The 26062-nt window shown below is 42.6% G+C and overlaps 1 long non-coding RNA gene across 1 annotated transcript in view; it reads right to left on the bottom strand.

Moving 5' to 3' along the window:
* LOC116271312 overlaps nucleotides 1-19885 on the bottom strand; it is a 55036-nt gene extending 35151 nt beyond the window's left edge. Inside the window, exon 1 of the long non-coding RNA XR_004179830.1 lies at nucleotides 18834-19885. This is a non-coding gene — a long non-coding RNA (uncharacterized LOC116271312). The remainder of the gene's footprint in view (nucleotides 1-18833) is intronic.
* Between the last annotated feature and the right edge of the window lie 6177 nt (nucleotides 19886-26062).

The following is a 26062-nucleotide window of genomic DNA, read 5'->3' on the forward strand; positions in this document are numbered from 1 at the left end:
TCTCAGCACTCTTGTTTCTAAGACACATCTGTAGGCTCTGGCCGAGTAAAGAGAGAAGGAGTCCAGCATCCCCTGATACCCAGCCATGGCTCCAGTGGCCACCTGGAGCACATCAAAGTGGGCTCCTGACTTTGCAGGCACGAACTAGAGAGCCTGGCAGATGCGTTTGAGGCCTGGCCGTGCCACCTCTGCTCAGAGTACAATTTAACAGATTTTTTCCATACTGCTCTGGGAAGTGGGGACCTACAGAGATTTTTTAATTGGCATCCTAAGTCCTAGCATGCTCTGATCTCTGCAGCACCTTGTTGCTCTAATTGCTTAGAGATCCATTTTCCTAACCCAAGACCAGGGGCCAGAGACTCTGCAATAACCTAAAGGCAACAGATATTAAACTGTCTCGTTGCCTCTGCTCTGAATATAATGAAGTTTTCAATTTCAGCCATAGTGGCAGGGCAGGACAATTCTAGGGATACCTAGGATCTAAGAAGTTTCTTCTGATAAATCAGGGCCCATAAGGAGAAGGGATTCAACAGGGTTACCCCCCATGTGGAATGGGCTGGCTTGGGAGGTCGTGCAAATTAGCGGGATTCAAACTCATCATCTGTCAAGTCAGAAACCTGGGCATTATCCATAGTTCTCTTTCTCTCCCACACACCCATCAATCAGCAAGTCCTGACAACGTCACCTGCTAAGTAGCTCTTGAATCTGTCGCACCCTCTCTCCTCATTCCCATGACCACAGCTTCAGTCCATCTCTTACCTATTTTCTGAACACCTCTTTCCAGTTTGAGCCTCCAGCCCTCTAAACCAGGGACCAGCAAGTACAGCCCATGGAAGGATGGGACCAAATCTAGCGCATCATCTGCTTATCTTGTAAATAAAGTTTATGGGAATGCAACCATGCCGTTTGGTTACATATTGTCTGTGCCACAACAGCAGAACTGAGTAACTACAAAAGAGATGAAGCTCATGGAGCCCGTGAAGTCAAAAAATATGTCTACTCTCTGGCCCTTTAAGAAAATGTTCACTGTCTCCTGCTCTAAACCACCACCAGTTAAGTTCATGTCTTTTTCTCTCCTTCAAAATTCATCAACCATTCCTCCTGCCAACTAATAAAATTTGAAATTCTTTGCCACACATGCCTCATTCTTTATGAATGGGTTCTTAGCTAGTTCAGGAATTACAACTTAGCAGGCAACAGACTTTGTCTACTTTGTATATATCTACTATGGCCTAAATCAAATTTGAAATATTAAATTAGTGGCCAACTTTTTACAGAATGATAAGACTATATATCAAAATTCATATTTATGACTTATCTCAAGGAATAGGAAATTCTAGCAACACCTGGCCTTCATTGACAATAAGCAGCTGGAATCAATACACATCCACCCTCTTTAGGTAAAGCCACAGACTCTACCTCTCCCTATTGTCCGACACCTGTCCTGATTCAGTCATACAAGCGTATGAGTTTGAAAAGCCCTGCTCTTCCTTCTTTCTCTGCCAATCGGCCCTCTTCCTAGAACTGTTTTCCTATAGTTATACTGCAAGACAGAGTCCCCAAAGAAGCCACACTCCATCCCACCTCCACATTTTCATGCGTGCTACCCTTCTTGTATCAGTTTGCTGGGGCTGCTATCACAAGCACCAAAGCCTCGGCAACAGTAATGTATTTTCTCACAGTTCTGGAGGCTGGAAGTCCAAGATTAAGGTGACAGTAGGGTTGTCTCTTCTGAGGCCTCTCTCCTGGGTTTGTAGATGGCCGTCTTCTCCTTGTGTCTTCTTGTGCCCTTCCCTCTGTGTATGTCTGTGTGTGTGTGTGTGTGTATGCGTACGTCTAATCTCCCCTTCTTACAAGGACACTAATCCTATGCAATTAGGGTCCACCCCAATGATCTCGTTCAACTCTAATAAACTCTTCAAGGACCTGTCTCTGAAGACAGTCACAATCTTAAATACTAGAGGTTAGAGTTAGAACTTTAATATTTGGTGGGGAGCACAATTCAGCTCATAACATCCCCTTTCCATGAGTGCCTTTCCCTACTGTATTTACCTAAAAAATACACACTCTTACTCTAAGAACCAGACCATGCACAACCTCCTCCAACAGCCCCTGCAGGGTTGGTTTCCTATCCTATGTTTCTTTGCAACTTACGTACACCTTTACTAGGGAACTATCATCTTGCCCTTTAATGATTTATAGTCCCCCTTTCTCCCAATAAAGGAAGTTTCTTCACTTCCACTAGTGAGCTTCTACGTAGTAGTAACTATGTATTTTTTCATCCACTGGGGGCCTACCATGTGCCAGGCACTGCTAAAGCCACTGAAGATTCAGCAATGAACAAGACAGGCAAGGTCCCTGTCTATATGGGGCTCACACTCTAGTAAGGGAAAGGAACAGTAAATAAGTCAAAAAGCAATAGTGATAAATAGCAAACACTATGCTTAGTAGGTGTTCAAAAAGCTTTGAACTGAATGCCATGGGGAGAATGCATTCATCTGGGAAGGATGGGAGATGAGGGGTCTAAAACCCTGAGAACATTTTCAAACCTGAAATCTCGTGATTTTTTTTTTTACTGTGAGTTGCTGAGGGAGTTATTATGTAGAAGGTCAAAGAAGGCTCCCCTTGTCCTGAAAACTCATGTCACTTAACGATGCAGAACCCTGGGTCGCTACATCCCTTCACCTGTCCTGAAATCATGAGACCTCACAGCATCCCTAAGAAGAGATGTGACAACCAAGACAAAGCCCACCAAATGTCTCCCATCTCACAGTCTCAAAATTCCCAGAGCCAAGGATCTGTTTGCCAGTGGCCAGACCTAGAGATGAGGTGTATTTTCCTGCATTCAATTTTTGGATAAATGCATGGGGGAGTGGGGAATGGGGTAAGGGCAGGTGACTAGGCCTAAGGGGACTCGCACTGTGTAAATGATGCCCATTTCAGGTGCATCAGAGCCCATATCAGCCTTTAAGGAAGAGAAGGACCATTTCTAGAAATTCTCTGGTAATGAGGCATGGTATCAGCCATACTGGGACTCGTGCTCTGCTAAAAGCACAAAGCCTGTGTTAGCTCAGCATGGCCACAATCATGTCCATTCCCTTCCTATCCGTTGTCCACAATTTTTTTTTAAATAAGTGCTTTTTGGGTAACAATGTATAAATTTCATTTCACAGAAAGTATTACATGGATTAAAATGTAGAAACAAAATTCATCCATGGAACTCGAGGTCCTCACATATTTATTCACGCAAAATTTAGAATCATTTTTGTCACATTAAAAATTTACATGAAATTTGTAACTTAATGTTAAATTTATAGATTAATCTAGTGGGAGGTGGCTTAGGAATCCCAAGCATACCATTCTAAAATACATCTTTTAAAACACTGAGTACGCTGCATAAATATATTCCATTATGTCCTGCATATCAATTATCTACTGCTAGGTGGTTTCTATTACTTAGTAACTACACTCAATGAAATCTTTTTAAATAATATTTTCTACCTGATTATTGTTGGTTTTAAAAAAAGGTAAAATTCAGCCAAATGACTGAACTCTTTTATTACTTCTATAAGTTTTTAGTTGATTCTATGAGATTTTCTACATAGATATTCTCATCATTTTAAGTAATGATTATTTTTCCATGTTGATTCCAAGATTTATTCCTAGTTCATTTTCTTCGATAATTGCCTTGGTGAGCAATTGTAAATAAACAATGACTGAGAGAGCAGTTTGTTCCCACATTTGGTAGAAATGTCTTTAGTGGGGCCAGGCGTTGGGGCTCATGCCTGTAATCCCAGTGCTTTGGGAGGTAGAGGTGGGTGGATCATCTGAGGCCAGGAGTTTGAGACCAGCCTGACCAACATGGTGAAATGCTGTCTCTACTAAAAAGACAAAAATAGCCAAGTGTAGTGGCGCAGGCCTGTAGACCCAGCTACTCAGGATGCTGAGGCAGGAGAATCGCTTGAAACGCTGTCTCAAAAGAAACTCTGAAGAAAGAAAAGAAAAGAAAAGGAGAGAGAGGGAGGGAGAGAGAGAGAGAGGAGAAGAGAAGAGAAGAGAAGAGAAGAAAAAGAAAAGAAAAGAAAAGAAAAGAAAAGAAAAGAAAAGAAAAGAAAAGAAAAGCCTTTAGAGTCCCCCTGTATTAACAGGTATAACATTGGTTGGCCTTGGTTGATTTTATTTTGGTTATGTTTTTAAAAATGCATTTTCAGATTCAAGCCTTTATTATCAGTGAGAGATGTCAGATTTTATCAAATATTTTTCATAGCCTACTGAGATGATCTTAAGATTTATATAATCCTTTCTTCTATGCTACAGATTTTCATAATCCTTTATTTTCCAACATGTTACAGGACGAATGGTGGAGTTATTTGATCAAAGATATGCACATTTGAAAGTCTGTATGTGTTTTGTTAAACTGCATCCCCAAAAGATTAGGTCGATTGACACCTCACCCCCAGCAGTGGATGAAAATGCCTGTTATACTGAACTCTCACTAGCAATGTGTTTTTACAACTAAAATCTCTCTTAATTTGTAAGACTATTGAATGTTAGATACAAAATACACAAGGTATACTGCCTCTTTCCTATCCTCTTACTGCACTCCTTAAAAAGTAATTGTTGGTTTTCACGTTTATGTTATCTGCTGACATTTCATAAAGATTTTAACACAGTTCCTCCGGAAGAGCTCTAATGGAATCTCTAGAAACATGTTGGGGTCACATAGCTCTAATATTCTGAAAAAGCTACTGGATTAGGGCCCACTGCAATGACCTCATTTAACCTTTCAGAGGTCTGTAAGGACCCTGAAGACAGATTCTTAGATATTAGGGGTTAGGACTTCAACACAGGAATTTGTTGAGTTTTGTTGTTTTGTTTTGTTTTGCTGTTGTTCGTTTTTTTGAGACAGAGTATCACTCTGTCACCAGGCTGGAGTGCAGTGGCGCAATCTCGGCTCACTGCAACCTCCACCTCTCAGGTTTAAGAGATCCTTCTGCCTCAGCCTCCCGAGTGGCTGGGACTACAGGAGTGCACCATCATGCCCAGCTAATTTTTTGTATTTTTAGTAGAGACGGGGTTTCACCATGTTGGCCAGGATGGTCCGATTTCTTGACCTTATCAACACAGGAATTTGAAGGGGAGAAAAACAATTCAGTCCATAACACCCCTTTTCTAGGAATGTCCTTTCCTCCCTTATTCACCTGTCAAATCCTCATTCACTCTTACTTTAAACATCAGATCGAGCACAGCCTTCTCTGACAGCCAGAGAAGCCACACTTTCTCTGACAGCCACATTTTCTTCCCAGAAAAATGTACATACATGTACATTTTTTTTCATTAGTTTCAGAAGACTCCCAGATCTAGCGGGAGTGTCACAGACCCACAAAGAAGAAATCTGACCTGTTTTATTATCCCTGTTTTACAGATAAGAAAGCTAGAGCCAAAAAAAAAAATCTGCTTTTCCTAAAAACTAAAACAAAACATTTTTTTTCTCATTTCAAAGGCCTTTCCTCCCTCCAAAAAAAATCAAGTAGAAAAGCATATATTGCTTTCTACTTAAAAAATAGATATTTTGATTTTGAAAAAGAAAAATGCTTTGAGAAACAGTGGCATGATCTGAGTAAACACAGCGCGTCCCAAGGCGAACACTTTAAGGGGGTTCAGGTCCAGTGTCGTGGGGTAAGATGGGAAAAGTGCTGATCAGGGAACATACAACCCAAAATGTGGTCCTCATAGACCACAGACTGAATGTAAATCCTCGAATAACTCACAAGCCCCATGAGCCTCACTTTCCACACCCATAAAGTCGGGTACTAATGTTAGCTGCCTTCTGAGGAATATATGAAATTTCTGGACACATAAGGAAATACTATGTAGGTAGATTGCTGCTATATATTGTTAAAGATTCTTTTTCAAATAAATTCAGCAGATACGTATGGGGCACCTATGATATGCCAGGCACTGTTCTAGATGCTAGGGGAAAAGCCCTAGATGGGAGAGTTGGGAGGGCTGCTCCTCTAGAGTTTGCAATCTGGCAGGCACAGCCACCCTTAAAGTGGGGATTTGTATTAGGCCCTTCTTGCACTGCTATAAAGAAATGCCTGAGGCTGGGTAGTTAATAAAGAGAAGAAGTGTAATTGGCTCATGGTTCTGTAAGCTGTACAGGAAGCATAGCAGCATCTGTTTCCGGAGAGGCATCAGGAAGCTTCCAATCATGGCAGAAGATGAAGAGAGAGCAGGCACATCACATGGCGAGAGCAGGAGCAAGAGAGAGAGACTGGGACATGCAGAGGGGGAGATGCCACATGCTTTTTTTATTTTTATTTTTATTTTTTATTTTTTGAGACAGAGTCTTGCTCTGTTGCCCAGGCTGGAGTGCAGTGGCATAATCTTGGCTCACTGCAACCTCCACCTCCCAGGTTCAAGCAATTCTCCTGCCTCAGCCTCCTGAGTAGCTGGGCGTGTGCCACCAGGCCTGGCTAATTTTTTGGTCTTTTAGTAGAGACGGGGTTTCACCGTGTTAGCTGAGATGGTCTCGATCTCCTGACCCCGTAATCTGCCCACCTCGGCCTCCCAAAATGCTGGGATTACAGGCGTAAGCCACAGAGCCTGGTCTAAACCACTAGATCTTGTGTGAACTCAGAGTAAGAGACGGCTCACTTATCACCAAGGTGATGACCCAAGCCATTCTTGAGGGATCCATGCCCATGAGCCAATCAACTCCCACCAGGCCCCACCTCCAACACTGGGGACTACAATTCAATTTGAGATTTGAGCAGAGGCAAGTCCAAACTATCTCAGGATTCAAATGGGATAATTGTCAGGAGCAAAGAAGTGCAAGGTGCTGAGGGTACTTATAGGGACAGGAACCAACCCCACTGAAACTGGTCAAGATGTCCCGTCTAAGGAGACTTGAGTTTACCTGAAACCTGGAGGGGGAAGAGGGGTTTGTCCAGTAAAAGGAAGAGGGTATTCTAAGGATTAGGAATTAAGAGAGAGCTATGCACGTTAAATGAACTTTCAAAAGTCCTGTGTGTGTGTGTGTGTGTGTGTGTGTGTGTGTGTGTGAGACACACAGAGTGTTGTAGCTGTGTGTGCTGTGTGTGCAGGTTGTAGGTTTATGTATCTGTTAATAGGTTGCATGTGTGTTTGAGGGTAAGTGGGAGTGGTTGTGAGTTGTGTTTGTGTATGTTGTGGTTGTGTTTGTATGTTGTGAGTTGTATGTGGTGTGGGTTATATGCCTTGTAGGTCACATACATGTGGGTGTATAGCTTTATATTCTGGGTTACGTGGGTGGGTTTTAGGTTGTGGGGAGTTGTGTATGGAGTGTGGTTATGTGGGGGTGGTGTGTTATGCTTATGTTGCAGGTTGTATGTGTGTATGCTGTGGGTTGCATGTGTGTGAGTATGAGTTTTAGGTTATGTGGGAGGGGCTCTGTGTGTGTATGGGCTGTGGGCTGTATGGATGTGTGTGTTGTGGGTTGTGTGTGCTATATGTTGTATGTATGTAAGCCTGTGGCAGATTGTATGTTGTTAGTGGCACTCATTGGGTGTGTATTTTGGGTTATGTGGTGGGGCTATAGGGTGTGAGGGGTTGTGTGTTATTTGTTGTGCATCAGTGTGGATTATGGGGTTTGCAAGTTGTGTATGTGGGTTGTGGGGTGTGAGAGGTATGGTGTGTGGGGTGGGGGGTGATAAGGCTCAAAGGGTAGGCTGAGTCAGACTCCAGATGATATAGCAGACACTGTTGGTTCCCCCTCTTCAATGAAAGATGCCTGACTTCCAAATGCCAGAACCTGCTCTGCTTTGCCTGGGGGCTTTTTCTGGGTCTGGGTCCCACCTTGTCCCCACTCTCAGCAGTGCCAGCGAATTCACGCTCCCCACCCCCAGAATCCTCCAATCAATGACTGAGCAGGGATGGGTGGATAAATACCCCAGCTCCCTCACCCCTCGGGGGAGATAATGCTGACATGTGTGTTCTGTGCTACTCTTCAGCCTTGCCTGGCAGGATTTAGCTCTAGATGCACACAGTGGTCCCTTGCTTGGTAGTGACCCTTTATTGGTTCTTTTCCTTCCTTGTTTCACTTTCACACCCCTATCTGGGTGTTTCCTGAGCCCTTCCTCAAAAGAAAGACCTGGTCTCACATCCGTTACCTCATTGGTCTACCTCTAGGCCAACCCAAGCTGAGACAGCCTTGTAAGCCATCCTGGACTTCACTCTGAGGGCAGTGGGCAGCCATGAGGGTTATTGACAGGGGCATCCCAAAATCCATTGTTTTAAAAAATTAAATGAATAAAACAAGGTTCCAGCAACTTTCTATCATTCACACTTCATGCCTCGGAAAAGGGTGCCTATATTGTCCATGGGCAAAAGCCCACCAGTCAAGGAAGGGTATTTGCCCACCTGCCAGGCCAAGGTGGTCCTACCCTCCAGCAGGTCCTTGAGATTCCAGAGCATTCAGGTGACTCATCTGAGGCCACAAAGCTAAGGAACCATCAAGCCCAGAGTGCAGTCCCAGCCACCCGCACACCTGCATCTCAGCCCCATTCTCGCCAGGATGCTTCTGCAGTAAAACCTTCAAAGGCATTTTATCCAAACCAGTTAAGATCAGGACCCTGGGCCAACTCAAACCCTCTCAGTCACAACTGTCGTTTCAAGAGGACACTGTCACTTTCACATAGCCTCCACTGGGAAAATGAGAACCAAAGCCACGTCCCTCCCTGGGACAGGAGCCAGACGCCTGCTTCTTTTGCAAGTCAGGCAGCTGCTCACAGGTCTACTTGAAAGGAGGGGATCTGGGCAGTTGTAAGCGTCCGATCCTGTCTGGCACGGCTCTCCTGGGGAGCACTGTCCCTGTCACGCGGGTGAAGCCTGCCGAGATCGTCAGTCTCTAAGCGTGATAGACAGACAGTGCAGCCCAGCTGGCCGGGGGTCCTTTGAAATTTTTCTGTGTCAGGCTCATCCTTCAGTGTCGATGAAAAAGGACAGAGCTGGAGCCTCGGCAGGTCTGGGAAGAGGATGTCAGAATGGTGTGCACACACGCGAAAAGAAAAAGGAAATTGACTAGGAGATGAGTGACCCTTGGTCTGATGGGATGGACAGGAACACCCCCTCCATGCTGTGGGGGCTATCGGTCCCACCAAGACACCTGCTTCCTGGCAGTCCCAGGAGGGCAGGCATTGTCAGAAAAACAGAGCGTAGTGCAACCCTACATGTTTTTCCTGCATATGCATTCTTACATCACTTACCCTCTTGGTGCCTCGGTTTACTCCCTTATAAAATAGGGCTAATAATACCTATTTCAAAGCATTGCTGGGAGACTTACATGAGACAGTGTTTATAAACACCCTCGGGCAGATGCTGTTAGATACGCCTTACTTTCCCCAGCATAACTAACATTTGGAGAGTACTCACTACACAAAGGTGCCGTCAAAACATCTTTACTGCTCAATCACTCTGGGAAGCAGATCCTACAATTCATCCCATTTTAGAGATTAGGAAACTGAGAGAGGTTCCATAACATTCGCAAGATCTAGTACTCGCAGGGAGTGGCAAAAGTTGCAACCCGGGCAGATCTGACTCAGGAGCCCGACCTCTGAGCCCTTCCAATTCCTCCCCTATTTACAAGGGAAACAGAAAGTCCATTTTTCCCAGGAGGAGCACTTCTGTGTCATCCGGCATGGGTCATGTTCATCGGCCATGTGTGATGTCTTTTAAGGATATAAAGCTATAGGGTCATTGGTAGTGTATTTGATAGCTCTGGCTTGAAAATCCCATAAATCAAAATCATGACGCTGTATAGCAGCGGTTCTCAAAGCGTGGTCCATGGACCTCAGCATCAACAGTACCTGGGAAGGTGTGAGAAATGCAAATCCTGGGTCCCAGCCCAGGCCTACTGAGTCAGAAACTCTGGGAGTGGAGCCCAGTGATCTGTGTCTCACCAAGCCTTCCTGGTGACACTGATGGACACTATAGTTTGAGCACCACTGCCGTAGTAGGATACATATTTTCACTCTCCAGTAACTACAGGTTGTGAAGGAAACTGTAAATAAAATAAATAAATAATAAATTGTTACTGTTTTATTTCCAGGTGGGGTTGGTAGGAAATAGGAGCAGTGGCCACGTTCACTGAGGGTTAACAAGTTCATTCATTCATTCATTCATTCATTCATTCATTCGATATTTATTTCTTGGGGACTATACACCAGGCACTACCCTAGGAATACTAAAATGTACTTAAAAGGACACAGATGTGTGTGGTTCCTACTTTTGTCATCTAACAGTTCAGTGAGGGGCGGGGGCAGTCATGTAACAAAAGTGACGCAATTATTAAACTGTGTTTGTAGCAAGGACTATGAATGGGAAAAGGCATGAATCTGGAAAGCAGAATGGGAGCCCCTGATCGAATCTTGGAAAACCTCTCAGGGGAAATGACACTGGAGTCAAGATACTGGCCAGTGAAGCCAGTCGGGGGCTGGGGGGAGGTAATGACCGTGATGGGGAGAGAGAGCAAGCCCTCTAGCAGAGGAAGCAGCCTACACAAAGGCTCCCAGCGCAGCACAGGCAGGTGCCCTGGGGCAGGGAGGGGCTCCACGGGTGATCTCAGGTGTGCCCCCAGTTTCTGCGTGAATCCCTCCACTTCCAGCTCCCTCACCTTGTAACTGGCAAAGTCAGAACCTCCACCTACAGGGCCCCACGTGATTTCAGCTGCTCAAAGAGGACACTCTTCCCACCTAAGGCCCAGACAGCAGTTCAGCTTCCATGCTGCCCTCTTCAGCCGGCAGGTGGAGGGTTTTGAGTTCCCATTTCCCTGGTGGGTAAGTTCCGCGTGAAGCCGGGAGCTGTGCACACACAGGACACACCTGGGACTGCTGAGCTGCAGCTCCTGTTCGTCACGGGAGCTTTTCATTTCCTCTTTTTTTCTGCCGCTTGAAGCTCTCCCTTCTTTTTTCCGAGCTCAGCTACACTTCTTTTACTTGTTATATTTTACCCAGCACCTCTTTGTAATTAAAGAGAAGCAGTGAGAATTAATTTGCCACATCAGTGCACTTCACTGTATTGATTTTTTAAATCCTGCCTCCCAAACCAAGTTAGGTATCATCGCGATGCACTTCCAGAGTATCTTGTGCCTCCCATCAAAACCTGGACCACACAGGATGGTAATCTGTGCTTTAAGCATGTCCTATCTGCACCCCCAACCCCCACCCCACCAAGCTGCAAATTCCATACAGGTATGAACCTTCTGGCTTCTGCTTATCCATGTTCCCAGCACCTAACCCAGTGCATGGCACATAATAGGTGCTCAATAAATATTTTTGAATGAATGAATGAGTTCATTGTTAACCTTCACACAATTCTGTGAGGTAGACTGCCGCTTGGCTTCCCTTTTTGAAGGTGAGAAAACGGAGGCTTGGCATGTTTAGCAACTCTCTGAAGGTCAAACATCAAGTTGCAGATCTTAGATTCAAAATCTGGGCTGCTACATCCCAAAGATCACTCTCTTCTCCATCCATCACAGTGTCTCTTCAACAACCCTTAAACTCCAGAAGGGTTAGGTGTGTAGGTGAATGCGACTGGACAGAAAATAAGACAGTTTCTTTCTGCCCTGAGTCAAGACACTGTTCACATGATTGGAAATGAAGGGTGGGAGCCTTGGGACATTGAAGGAAAATTGGGCTGGTGACAGAATGGGGTGAATGCGTACATCCCTGCACAGTGGCAACAGAGAGGAGACGCTCTTATCCCCGTAAAGTTTAATCCCTCATAAAAATAGCACCATATTTGGTAGATTGCATCCCTCCTGTAATGCAAAGAGCAGCAGGATTTTCCACATGAAAAGTCAGCTTAGACTGGTGCACACTTGCCCTCGGGGCTGATCCCTGAACACAGAGCTCTGGAGCATGCAAAGATGGCCTCTTAGGGACCAAACTGTCACCAGGAAAATCACAAGAAGAGAGGCCAACAATTCTCTGTGACTCTCAATCCAGGAGCTCTAACTTAACTTTGTAAGACATTCAGGATTCTGAAACCTTAGCAAATCTGAAATTATGATTATTACCTCATCAACATAACAGCTGAGTGAAGAAAAGCAGGGTATAAATTGCATTTCACGATGATTTCCACCTTGGTTAAAAGCAAAATAAAAATATATGCAGTATGAAAAAGCCCCAAAAGTAAAGGCAATACGTGAAAAGTTTCAGGAGTAGAACTCAGAGTGTTTTTTTTCTCTCTCTCTCATTCTCTATATTGCCCTAATTTTCATTAATGAAACTACCACTCATCAATAAAAAACATCCATTTTAAAGGAATATAATGATGTTCAGCACATGCTTGTTATATGGCCATTTCATTCTATTTTATATAACCTGGGATAGTGCATAGTATCAGCCTTATTTTACAGGCGAGGACATTAGGTTCAAACAGACTGAATAGCTTGACCAAGCTGTAGCTCCTAAGCTCAAAGCCAAGGTTTAAAAATAAATTTTGACCTACTCTAAAGCAGCACTTTCCAACTTTGCATGTTAGAATCATGAGAAGCTCTTTAAAATCCTGATGTCCAGGCCATGCCCCAAACCAATTAAATTTGAATCCTTGAGTGTGGGACTCAGGCATCCAATATTTCTTAAATGTTCTCAGCAATTATAAGGTGTAGCCAAGATTGAGAAATAATGCTCACAAGCCTATGTGCTCAAACACAGTGCTATGTTGCCTCTCTATATACAGAAATCTATTCTTTATCATTTGTTGGGAATACAGATAATTATTATTGAAAACTCTTAATACCATCAAATATTGCCTAAGAACCCTGTTGATTTCCAAGTCTGGTCCACAGGCCCAGATCAATTCATGGAAAGAGGGTAGCCACCCTACAGAAGAATAGTTCAGCAATCAGAGCAAGGAAAAGAATAATGATGACAAGAACTGATTTCTGAAGACTGAACCCACTCAGAAAGGTTTCCTGAGAAATCCAAAATCTGAGCAGACCAATAACAAGTAACAAGATCAAAGCCTTAATAAAAAGTCCCCCGTTAAAGAAAAGCCCGGGTCTGATGGCTTAACTGCTGAATTCTATCAGACATTTAAAGAACTAACACCAATCCTGATCCCAAAAACAGACAAAGACGCATCCAAAAAGAAAACTACAGGCCAATATCTCTGATAAATATTGATGCAAAAATCCTCAACAAAATACTATCAAACTAAATTAAACAATATCTTAGAAAGATCATGCATCATGACAAAGTGGGATTTACCCCTGGGATGCAAGGATGGTTCAACAAATGCAAATCAATCAATGTGATACATCATATCAAAAGAATGAAAGATAAAAACCATATGATCATTTCAACTGATGCTGAAAAAAGCTTTTGATAAAACTTAACATCACGTCACAATTAAAAACCCTCAAAAAACTGGGTATAGAAGAAATATACCTCAACATAATAAAAGTCATATATGACAGACCCACAGCTAGTATCAAAATGAATGTGGAAAAACATAAAACCTTTTCTATAAGATCTGGAGCATGACAAGGATGCCTACTTCCGCCACTGTTATTTAATACAGTACTGGAAGTCCTAGCTAGAGCAATCAGACAAGGAAAGGATATAAAGGACATTCAAAGTGGAAATGAAGAAGTCAAACTATCCTTGTTTGCAGATGATATGATCTTATACTTGAAAAAAACCTCAAGACTCTACAAAAAAAACTATCAGAACTGATCAACAAATTCAGTAACATTGCAGGACACAAAATCAACAAACAAAAATCATAGCATTTCTATATGCCAATAGTGAACAATGTAAAAAATAAATTTTAAAAAGTAATCCCATTTACAATAGATACACACAAAATTAAATACCAGGAATTGACTAACCCAAAGAAGTGAAAGATATCTATAATAAAAACTATAAAACACTGATGAAAGAAATTGTAGAGTACACCAAAAAATGAAAACATATCCCATGTTTACGGATTGGAAGAATTAATGTTGTTAACATAGTTATACTACCAAAAGCAATCTACAGATTCAACGCAATCATTATCAGAGTACCAACAATATTATTCACAAAAATAGAAAAAGCTATGCTAAAATTTGTATGGAACCACAAAAGACCCAGAATAGCCAAAGTTATCCTATAGAAAAAGAAACAAACAACCAACAACAACAACAACAAAAAAAAAAAACTAGGGAAATCACATTATCTGACTTCAAATTTTACTACAGAGCTATAGCAACCAAAATAGTATGGTACTGGCACAAAAACAGACACATAGACCAATGGAACAGAATAGAGAACCCAGAAACAAATTCATACCTACAGAGAACTGATTTTTTACAAAGGTGCCAATAGCGTACACTGGCAAAAAGACAGTCTCTTCAATAAACAGTGCTGGGAAAACTGGATATCCGTATGCAGGGGAATGAAACTAGATTCCTATCTCTTGCCACATATAAAAATAAAATTAAAATGGATTAAAGATTTAAACCTAAGACTTCAAACTATGAAACTACTACAAGAAAACATTGGGGAAAATCTTCAGGACATTGGTCTGGGAAAAAATTTCTTGAGAAATACCTGACAGGCACAGGCAACCAAAGCAAAAACACACAAATAGAACCACATCAAGTTAAAAAGCTTCTGCACAGCAAAGGATACAATCAACAAAGTGAAAGACAACTCACAAAATGGGAAAAAGTATTTGCAAACTACCCATCTGACAAGGGATTAATAACCAGAATATATAAGGAGCTCAAACAACTCTACAGGAAAAAAATCTAGTAATCTGATCCAAAAAAATGAGCAAAAGATTTGAACAGTCGTTTCTCGAAAGAATACCTGCAAATGGCAAACAGGCATATGAAAACGTACTCAATCTCATTGATCATCAGAGAAATGAAAATCAAAATTACAATGACATATTATCTTATCCCAATCAAAATGACTTATACCCACAAGACAGGCAATAACAAATGTTGGCGAGGGTGTGGAGAAAAGAGAACCATTGTACACTGTTGGTGGGAATGTAAATTTGTACAAGCACTATGGAGAACAGTTTGGAGGTCCTTCAAAAAACTAAAAATTGAGCTACCATATGATCCAGCAATCCCACTGCTGGGTATATACCCGAAAGAAAGGAGATCAGTATATCAAAGAGATATCTGCACTCCTGTGTTGGTTGCAGCACTGTTTACAATAGTCAGATTTGGAAGCAACCTAAGGGTCTATCAGCAGATCACTGGATATAGAAAATGTGGTACATATACACAATGGAGTACCATATCGCCATAAAAAAGAATGAGATCCAGTCATTTGCAACAACATGGATGGAACCGAAGATCACTATGTTAAGTGAAATAAGCCAGACACAGAAAGACAAACATCACATGTTCTCATTTATTTGTGGGATCTAAAAATTAAAACAATTGAACTCATGGACATAGAGAGTAGAGGCATAGTTACCAGAAGCTGGGAAGGGTATTGAGGGTCTAGGGGGGGAGTGGGGATGGTTAATGGGTACAAAAAGAAATAACTAGAAAGAATGAATAAGACCTACTATTTGATAGCACGATAGGGTGACTATAGTCAACAATAACTTAATTGTACTTTATAAAATAACTTAAAGAGTATAATCGGATTGTTTGTAACTCAAAGGATAAGTGCTTGAGGGGATACACACCCCATTCTCCACGATGTGCTTATTTCACATTGCATGCCTGTATCAAAACATCTCAAGTACTCCATAAATATATACACACCTACTATGTGTTCACAATAATTAAAAATTTTAAAAATTTAAGAAAATAAATAGAGAAGTTTTCTGGTTGACCAGTTCCTAGAAAGACAGGAAGAACTTAAGATAAGTAAAATACAGAGTAAGTGACTGTGGAGAAGTTTCAATAAACCAAGTCCAGAGTGAATTCAAATCAACTGTACCCACTGTTGATAGGGTACCAGGTAGCAGCAGAGGATGAGCTGCTTATTTACACAACTCAATAAGAAGGCGCAGAAGAGGAAACTGAGATCCCTGGAAGGACCAGAGGAATAGATTTGAGACTGGTTCACAGGAAAAACGTTGAAGCTGACGCATACATGGATCAAGACAGAGGTTAGAGCACCAGGTTAGGGAAGAACAAAGACTAAGCTAGCTCAAAGTAATGACTCCCAGCATTAACGACAACAGAAAATATTTCTAGAACCCTCGTTATACATGAGTAATTTAGAGTATTGTTCCTCTCTCCTTCTTACTGTAGGCAAGGTATACTTCCTAGTCCCATCAATCTGAGTTTTGGTCATTGGGATAATGTGTGACTTGCTTTGGCCAGTGGGATAAAAGCAAATGTTGTTGTGAAAGAAAGTTTGACATGTGCTTGTTTGTTTGGGCTTGCCCTCTTGAGCTTCTTCCTTTTGCTCTATAAAGAGTGAGTGTTGGGTAGTGGCTGGTCCAAGAAGTGTGAGAGATATGTAGAACAGACCTTCACCAATCCACAGGGTTAGAGGGAAGCCCAGCCTAGGTCAGCCAAATTATAGCCAACCTGCACATACATGCACAGGAAGTAGATAGTTATTGTGGTATGCCACTGAAGTTCTGAGGATGTTTGTTACATGGTGTTATTGCAGCAAGAGCTGACTGAGACATGTGATTCTCTCCTTGCATCCACACCACAGTCCAGGTGAGTAAGCATTGTCACTGTTTCCATTTTCTAGAGGAGGAAACAGTCTTGGGGGGGTTAAATAACTTGCCCAAGAGTGGTGAGTGGCACAGCTGGGTTTCTAACTCAGATCTTCCTTTAAAGCCCGTGCTTAAAACCACTACCCTATGCCACCTCCCTGAAGCTTTATTATCAAGAGGGCTACGGACTGCAACAGCAGAGACACTTTTCCAGGGCTTTTAGCAGATACTGAGTCATAGTGAGGGCAGGTGGAATTTAAGAGCCAGAGAACAGAGGACACCAAGTGGTCACAGTGACATTGCTCTGAAAACTTTTCTCTCTACGAAATGACACAGGAACACTGGGGTTATGTTTCAAATGGTCAAGATTTAAAGGGACTGGCATCTCCTAAGCTCTTACAAGCCATTCTGTCTTAACGGGAGCATGACACCTCTGGAGAGAATGATACTATGAGGTCTCAGCAAAATCGAGCACCCTGTAATACAGGGTTTCTGAATAATTCTGTGGTTTGGCAGTATGTCCCTGTGCACTGTAGGATGTTTAAGAGTATCTCTGGGCTGGGCGCGGTGGCTCATGCCTATAACCCAAGCACTCTGTGAGGCCAAGGTGGGTGGATCACGAGGTCAGGAGTTCGAGACCAGCCTGGCCAATATGGCGAAACCCTGTCTCCACTAAAAATACAAAAATTAGCTGGGTGTGTTGGTGCGCGCCTGTAGTCCCAACTGCTCGGGAGGCTGAGGCAGGAGAATCACTTGAACCCAGAAGGCAGAGGTTGCAGTGAGCCGAGATCGTGCCACTGTACTCCAGCAAGTGTCCCCCTAAGGAGGGGTGTGAAAACTGTCCCCAGCTGAGAACTACAGCCTTAGTATATAAAGCATATTTTGGAATTAAGAAAAGTATCATTGAGAATATCATGCAATGTCTTGACTCCTAAGCCTGGCTACACATTAAAATGGTTGGAAGGGTTTTGGGAAATGCAAATCCCCAGACCTTGATTGGACTCACTGAATCAGAATCTCTGGAGGAGAGGCCTGGGACCCTGTGTTTTTAATAAACTTCCCCGGTGATTCTCTTTTCGCCAGCCCAGCCTCAGACCAGGGACTATTATTTGCAAACCATGGTATAATCATTATAAGCATGGTCCCTTGAACCAGACTGGCTCAGGCCTGGAGGCCAGCTCGAGTATTTATTAACATTATGGAAAAAATGTCATGTTTCCCAGTTGCATGGTACATCTTGGACAATAACTTTCCTATGTCAGGGGCATTTTCCACTGACAAGTCCTGCCTCCCCACTAGGGCAGACCCAAAACTTGCTTGTCTAATTCTCTGAGAATCAGGTGTGCTTATGTGAAATATCAATTCAGAAGCCCAACATGTGAGGAAGATGGCACCAGGTAGTGCCCATCTGTCTGGCAATGGTGGCAATGGAGGCAGGTGGCTCTCAGGGCATCAGAACTGTGCTTAGAGTCAGTAAGAAGAGCTTGGTGCCCATGCCCAGAGGTGGCAAGAGTGGGATCTGCAAAGAACCAGCCCTGCAGTGGGGTTTTCTGGCAAGGCCAACGTTCAGCCCTTTGAGAGAGTCTGTGTGTTCCCTTGTAGTATTGAATACATTTCTTTCTGTTTCAACTAGCTTGAGTGGGTTCTGTGGTCTGCAACCAAGAAGAGCTAACTTCATCCCTGTGTGTGTGTGTGTGTGTGTGTGTGTGTTTTCTCATCTGGAAAATGTGAGGCAATATTAGGAATATAACAGAGTTTGGAGGGTGACATTGGACTGGCCAGGTTCAAATTCCACCTCTGTCATTACACTGCTGCTTGAGGCAAGTTACATCAGCTTTCTAAGACTCGGTTTCCACAAAGTACAATGAAGATACCACAAACTTTATTGAGTGTCTTGAGGATCAAAATAAAGAGTTGAAATGGTGCTTTGCACATTTCAAGCCCTTGAATATGAGCTACTGTTATTGTCGGAGTAGTCCTGAAGGCTTTTTACCATCTATACACCACTAAAAGCTTTCACTCCAGGAAATCCAATCTCCTTCTTGATTTTTAGAAGTCAAGCCATTCCCTGACCACTGTGCTTTTGCCTTTGCAGGACTCTTGCCTGAAATGTCCTCCCTTTTTACTTCCACCTATCCATCTTTCAAAACCTAGCTTACCTCTCTCCTTCCAGAAATCCATGCTGTCATTTCCCCTCTTTGAACCTGCGCAGCGTCTGGCAATCCCATAGCTTGCTATAGATTTAGTACTTAATTATGCATTGCTGTATTTCACCGGTATTTCACCTGGGTACGTCTTGTCTCCATGGCTAGATTGCAGACTTCTCGAAGGCAGATTCCTTGCTCCTTATTCTTTCGGCAACCACACTGTGTTGGGCACTTAGGAAGAAAGAAAAGAAAAGCATGTCATATTGAATCGAACCATTGAACAGATGCCAAATCAATATCTCAGGTCACAGGAGCAGGGGGGGGCGGGTCAGTGATGAAGCTAGGAGTGGGTCTCCCTGGACCCCTGATTTCCATGCAGCGGAATGACTACTCGGCTATTTGGAAATTTGCATACGGATGACATTCTAGAAAATGCAGGTGCCTGCCTTTTCACCACAGAGGCCAATTAAGTGCTCTACATTTTAAAAAACAGACTGTTTGAGAAATGCCTGTGAGAACAATTAAGAGTACAAAACGTGGTAAATGAAACTGGAAGTTATCAAAAGCTATTGAAGGAACTTGAGAGAAACGGCAAGTGACCTCCATATGGGAGGCTACAGAGCCCAGTGGATCAGAAGCCAACGGCCACCAGCCCCTACACCCAGCCTCTCTCCAACGTGCATGAGGCACAACTTCTCCAAACAAAAGCATTCTGTATTGTGAGTAGAGATAATAATAGTACTCGCCTCATAGGGTAGTTGTTAAGATTGAATGTATTAATATATGTAAAGTAATTAAAACAGTGCCTAGCACTTAAGTGCTGAATGACTGTTGGTTGCTATGATAATGATTATTAATAGAGTATTACATATGCTCCAAAATAGCAGGGACATTTGCTGCCTTGTTTTCTCAGCACCCAGCATCTCCAGCACACAAGAGGGACTCAATCAATGCTTGTTGAATGATTGCATTAAATGGCAAGCTTAGCTGGTGACAAATTATGACCCGGATCAGCTTACAGACCTGCTGCCCAAGTGACGTAGGCTGCTCTTTCCTTCCCACAGGCAGAGGCTCAGGAGCCTTTTTTTTTTTTTTTTTTTTTTTTTTTTTTGAGTTGGAGTCTCGCTCTGTCGCCCAGGCTGGAGTGCAGTGGCATGATCTCTGGCTCACTGAACCTCCCAGGTTCACACCATCCCTCTGCCTCAGCCTCCCGAGTAGCTGGGACTATAGGCACCCGCCACCACGCCCGGCTAACTTTGTTTTTGTATTTTTAGTAGAGACAGGGTTTCATCGCGTTAGTCAGGATGGTCTTGATCTCCTGACCTCATGATCTGCCCGCCTCGGCCTCCCAAAGTGCTGGGATTATAGGAGCGAGCCACCGCGTCCGGCCTCAGGCGCCCTTTTATAAGTTTCTTTCAATCCTCAGCCAGACCCTCCCAGCTCATCCACTCAGTCCCTCCTGGCCAAGGGTCCATCCCCCCACGTCAGATCTAGTACCAGCATCTTGTCCAGCTCCCTTTGAACTTGATGCTTTGAGCCATTCCTACAATGCCTGCTTCTACCTTCTGAAACTGAATTTTTCTTTCTTTGGCATTTGATAGCTGCTGGTCAGCCCACCCTACTGACTGGGCCTGCCTAGAATCCTGATCCTGATGCTCCCCAGTCTCCCATGGTCTGGGTGCAAACCATGCCCTCTACATCCCAAGCCCTCTCAGGCTCCACACTGGGACTCTGGAATTTTACAAACCTGGCTTTAAATCCTGATATTCAGGGTGTTTGCTTAATCTCTCTGACCTCAGTTTTTTCACCTGAAAAGTAGGATAACAATACCCACTCATTGGCATAAAAATTAAATGCCTGTAGCATGCCTACCACAAAAGTCTTCCATAAAAGGGGGTGATCCAATGCTAATTCCTTCTCCAGCTGCTACTTCTACAATATGGTGTATGGTGGACTCTCTAGAGCCCCATAAAAACACGGGATGAGCCATTTGGCCAGCAAGGACCTGGTGATTGAAAGTATGAGCATCAAGTCTATTTCTCCAAAAGAGAGCAGAACTTTGTAATAAAACTGAGTTGTGGCGGAAAGCAAGGAAAAGTTGCTTGCTGCAGCCTTAATGGGCAAGATAAAGGGCACATCTTCGGAGGCCAGGGGACAGGTTTATTAATAGGATTAAAGACAGGGGAGCTGCTGGAGAGTCAGGGTGGCTTATCAGAGTGAAATAGTGTGCACTCACAGATAAGATCACCCACAGAGCAGCCAAGAGGCCACTTCAGAAATTTAAAAAAAAAAAAAAAAAAAAAAAAGTTACAATGGGATCCTGAGATAGGACAGGAAAACCAGTGGTCCTCAAGTTCTGTACCATAATCATCTGTAAGGGTGGTTACATCAGAATCACTGGCCAGGGGTGAAGGATTGGGGGTTAAAATAGAGAATCTGGAACCCATCCCTGGAGTTTATAGTCCAGTAAGTCTAAGGTGGTACCTGGGAATCCATCAGCAACTTTTTTTTAAGACAGCATCTCTTTTGCTGTGCAGAAGCTCTTTAGTTTAATGAGATCCCATTTGTCAATTTTCGCTTTTGCTGCCGTTGCTTTTGGTGTTTTAGACATGAAGTCTTTGCCCATGCCTATGTCCTGAATGGTACTACCTAGGTTTTCCTCTAGGGTTTTTATGGTATTAGGTCTAACATTTAAGTCTCTAATCCATCTTGAATTAATTTTCGTATAAGGAGTAAGGAAAGGATCCAGTTTCAGCTTTCTACTTATGGCTAGCCAATTTTCCCAGCACCATTTATTAAATAGGGAATCCTTTCCCCATTTCTTGTTTCTCTCAGGTTTGTCAAAGATCAGATGGCTGTAGATGTGTGGTATTATTTCTGAGGACTCTGTTCTGTTCCATTGGTCTATATCTCTGTTTTGGTACCAGTACCATGCTGTTTTGGTTACTGTAGCCTTGTAGTATAGTTTGAAGTCAGGTAGCGTGATGCCTCCAGCTTTGTTCTTTTGACTTAGGATTGTCTTGGAGATGCGGGCTCTTTTTTGGTTCCATATGAACTTTAAAGTAGTTTTTTCCAATTCTGTGAAGAAACTCATTGGTAGCTTGATGGGGATGGCATTGAATCTATAAATTACCTTGGGCAGTATGGCCATTTTCACGATATTGATTCTTCCTATCCATGAGCATGGTATGTTCTTCCATTTGTTTGTGTCCTCTTTTATTTCACTGAGCAGTGGTTTGTAGTTCTCCTTGAAGAGGTCCTTTACATCCCTTGTAAGTTGGATTCCTAGGTATTTTAAAAAGTGGGCATAGGATATGAACAGACATTTCTCAAAAGAAGACATTCATACAGCCAACAGACACATGAAAAAATGCTCATCATCACTGGCCATCAGAGAAATGCAAATCAAAACCACAATGAGATACCATCTCACACCAGTTAGAATGGCAATCATTAAAAAGTCAGGAAACAACAGGTGCTGGAGAGGATGTGGAGAAATAGGAACACTTTTACATTGTTGGTGGGACTGTAAACTAGTTCAACCATTACGGAAAACAGTATGGCGATTCCTCAAGGATCTAGAACTAGATGTACCATATGACCCAGCCATCCCATTACTGGGTATATACCCAAAGGATTATAAATTATGCGCTCTAAAGACACATGCACACGTATGTTTATTGCAGCACTATTCACAATAGCAAAGACTTGGAATCAACCCAAATGTCCATCAGTGACAGACTGGATTAAGAAAATGTGGCACATATACACCATGGAATACTATGCAGCCATCAAAAAGGATGAGTTTGTGTCCTTTGTAGGGACATGGATGCAGCTGGAAACCATCATTCTTAGCAAACTATCACAAGAACAGAAAACCAAACACCGCATGTTCTCACTCATAGGTGGGAACTGAACAATGAGATCACTTGGACTCAGGAAGGGGAACATCACACACCGGGGCCTATCATGGGGAGGGGGGAGGGGGGAGGGATTGCATTGGGAGTTATACCTGATGTAAATGACGAGTTGATGGGTGCAGCACACCAACATGGCACAAGTATACATATGTAACAAACCCACACGTTATGCACATGTACCCTACAACTTAAAGTATAATAATAAATTTAAAAAAATAAAAATTAAAAAAATAAATAAATAAATAAAATAAATAAATAAAAAATAAAAGCTGGCCATATAGAACCATAAAAAAAAAAAAAAAAAAGACAGCATCTCGCTCTGTTGCCCAGGCTATAGTGCAATGGTACAATCACAGCTCACTGCAGCCTTGACCTCCTGGGCTCAAGCCAACCTCCTGCTTTAGTCCCCCAAGTAGCTGGGACTACAGGCACACCACCACAACTGGCTAATTTTTTTAAAAAGTAAAGATAGGGTCTTGCTAGGTGGTCCAGACTGGTCTCAAACTCCTGGGCTCAAGCAATCCTCTCACCTTGGCCTCCCAAAATGCTGGGATCACTGGCATGAACCACCACATCCAGCCCATTAGCTTTATTATTATTATTATTTGAGATGGAGTCTCGCCCTGTCGCCCAGGTTGGAGTGCAGTGGCGCGATCTTGGCTCACTATAAGCTCCACCTCCCGGGTTCACGCCATTCTCCTGCCTCAGCCTCCCAAGTAGCTGGGACTACAGGCACCTGTCACCACGCCCAACTAATTTTTTGCATTTTTAGTAGAGACGGGGTTTCACCGTGTTAGCCAGGATGGTCTCAATCTCCTGAACTTGTGATCCGCCTGCCTTGGACTGCCAAAGTGCTGGGATTACAGGCGTGAGCCACCGTGCCCGGCCTTATTATTATTTTTTTAAATCTTAGATGATGTTGCTGAAGAAGCAGTCAAGTTGTGGACTGTTTGAAGATTATTTTATAATGAGTTTTGTAGCAATTCAGATACCTGGATACATGTATTCATTTGTTTAACAAGTATCTGTTATGTGTTTATGACATTTTTAGTGAGCAAGAAATAAGAAGAAAAGATGGTCATGTTCCTCATCAAGCTTCCAGTTAGCTACGCAAGAGATCAGTCAAAGAGTGCAACAATCAATCATTCATTCATTCAAAACTTAAGTGCCTTCTATATGCCAGGCTCTGTGCCATGGAAATGGGATTCTGATTAGACCTTTAAAAATGGGAAGCGACAAGAAAAGGGAGAAGGTCTTATCTTAGATTTCAGCCTAGCCAAGGGAGATATCCCTGTTTCCTTCTTCTTTTTTCTTTTCCAGAATTACGTCTTATATCACTCCCTGACGGGGAGAGGAGTGTTTCCTAAAGTTCACAGAAAAGATTATGCATCCACGATTCCAGTCCCCGGGCTTGGAAGAGGGGTCTGCCTAATTGAGATACAGTTTGGTATGCTCTCCAGTGATACTGAGATAGAAAAGAGTGAGGAGAGTCGAAAGGAAAAAATAATAATGGCGGCAGTTGTAAAATCTAACACATTCAACACTTATGATGTGCCGAGCACTGATCTCAGTGCTGAATAAGAATAAACAAACAGAGCCCTTTGATTTTCTCCTGGAGGAAATAGCAAAAACAGCAGCCCTAGGGAGAGATAATTTCAGAACGGTATCAATGGCCTCCAAAACATCCCTGCCATTTGACTATATTCTTTGTTTTCAGAGAGTCTATCCTTTGGAACTAGCACCAAGGCTTCATGCAAAAAGATGTGAAGCATTGGTTATAATGACCTAAAATCTAGAAGCAAACTATGTTTCCAATAGTACGGGTTGGCTTAAATTATCTCTGGTACATATATATAAAAGAAGAATGAGGAGACTCTCTACTGACATAGAACCATTTCCAAGATTAACCGTTAAGTGAATTATGCAAGGTACAATCTTGATATAAACATTATTATTAACTATAGTCACCATTGTGTGCAATAGATCACTAAAACTTATCCCTTTGGCTAACATCTCCCTTTCCCCATCTACCACATCCTCACCCTCTGATCACCACCACTGCTAAAAGAAGATTTTAAATGTTCTCACCACAAAGAAATGTTAAGTATGTGAGGGGATGGCTATGTTAATTGACCTGATTTGATTATTCCACAATATATGCACATAACATAACATCCCATTATACCCCATAAATATATATACTTATTATTTGTCAATTGAAAATATTTTTAAATGTAAGATACAGAAGAATGTGTGCTATCTTTTAAATTTTATGGCATATGGATGTATTAACTTTTTAAAATTTTAAAAGCAGTATGTCAAACTATTTATAGAGTGGAACCCAATGATCTATGTGGGAATAAGAAAGTTTGGGAAAGAATTTCTGGGAAATGTTCACTAGTTTTGTTTGGATAGAAGATCACTGGGTAATTCTTTCCTCACATTTTTCTATATTTCTAAATTTAGATGTGTGGTACAATGAAATACTTTTATCATTAAAAAAAGGCAATTTAAAATGAAAGAAATCCTGGATCCAGGCTAGGGGCTTGCTTAGATATTTAAAATCCCAGAACACACATAAAAAGGGACTCGTGATCACAAGAGGACATCAAAGAATGACAAAAATACCAAAGATGTGGTCAGGAAGGCATAAATCCTAGAATAATTTGCCAAAACCCAAAAAGCCAATGGGCTTTCAAAATCGAGTCTTAAAGCATCATTCAGAGATTTGCTATTTTAAGTATATTGGTTAGGACTTTGCTGCAATTAACAAGAACCCCAAATCAAACTGGGTTCAGCAAAAGAAGGAATTTATTGGCAATTGAAAAATTGCCAGGGGAAAGAAAAGACTGACTTTAGCATAACTTGGTCCTGTTCACTCATATTTTTTCTTTTTTTTTTTTTTTCTTAGAGGTGGGGTCTTGCTCTGTCACTCAGACTAGAGTTCAGAGGCATGATCGTAGCTCACTGCAGCCCTGAACCCCTGGGCTGAAGCAATCTTTTTACTTCAGCCTTCCAAGTAGCTGGGACTACAGACATGTGCCACCATGCCCAGCTAATTTTTTTTTTTTTTTTTTGATCTACAGACAGGGTCTCACCATGTTGCCCAGCCTGGTCTTGAACACCTGGCCTCAAGCAATACTCTCATGTCAGCCTCCCAAAGTGTTGTGATTACAGGCATGAGCCAGTGGGCCTAGCCTCACTTACATCTTGACTTTTTCCCTCTTGACTCAGCTCTCCACCTGGGGCCCCATACTGGGGCATTCTAAATATCACACCCTAGGTAGTGGCTCCTAGAAGGCCATGTCCACTGTAGCATTT

Source organism: Papio anubis, chromosome 18 (assembly GCF_008728515.1).
Source record: "Papio anubis isolate 15944 chromosome 18, Panubis1.0, whole genome shotgun sequence".
Taxonomy (NCBI): Eukaryota; Metazoa; Chordata; class Mammalia; order Primates; family Cercopithecidae; genus Papio; species Papio anubis.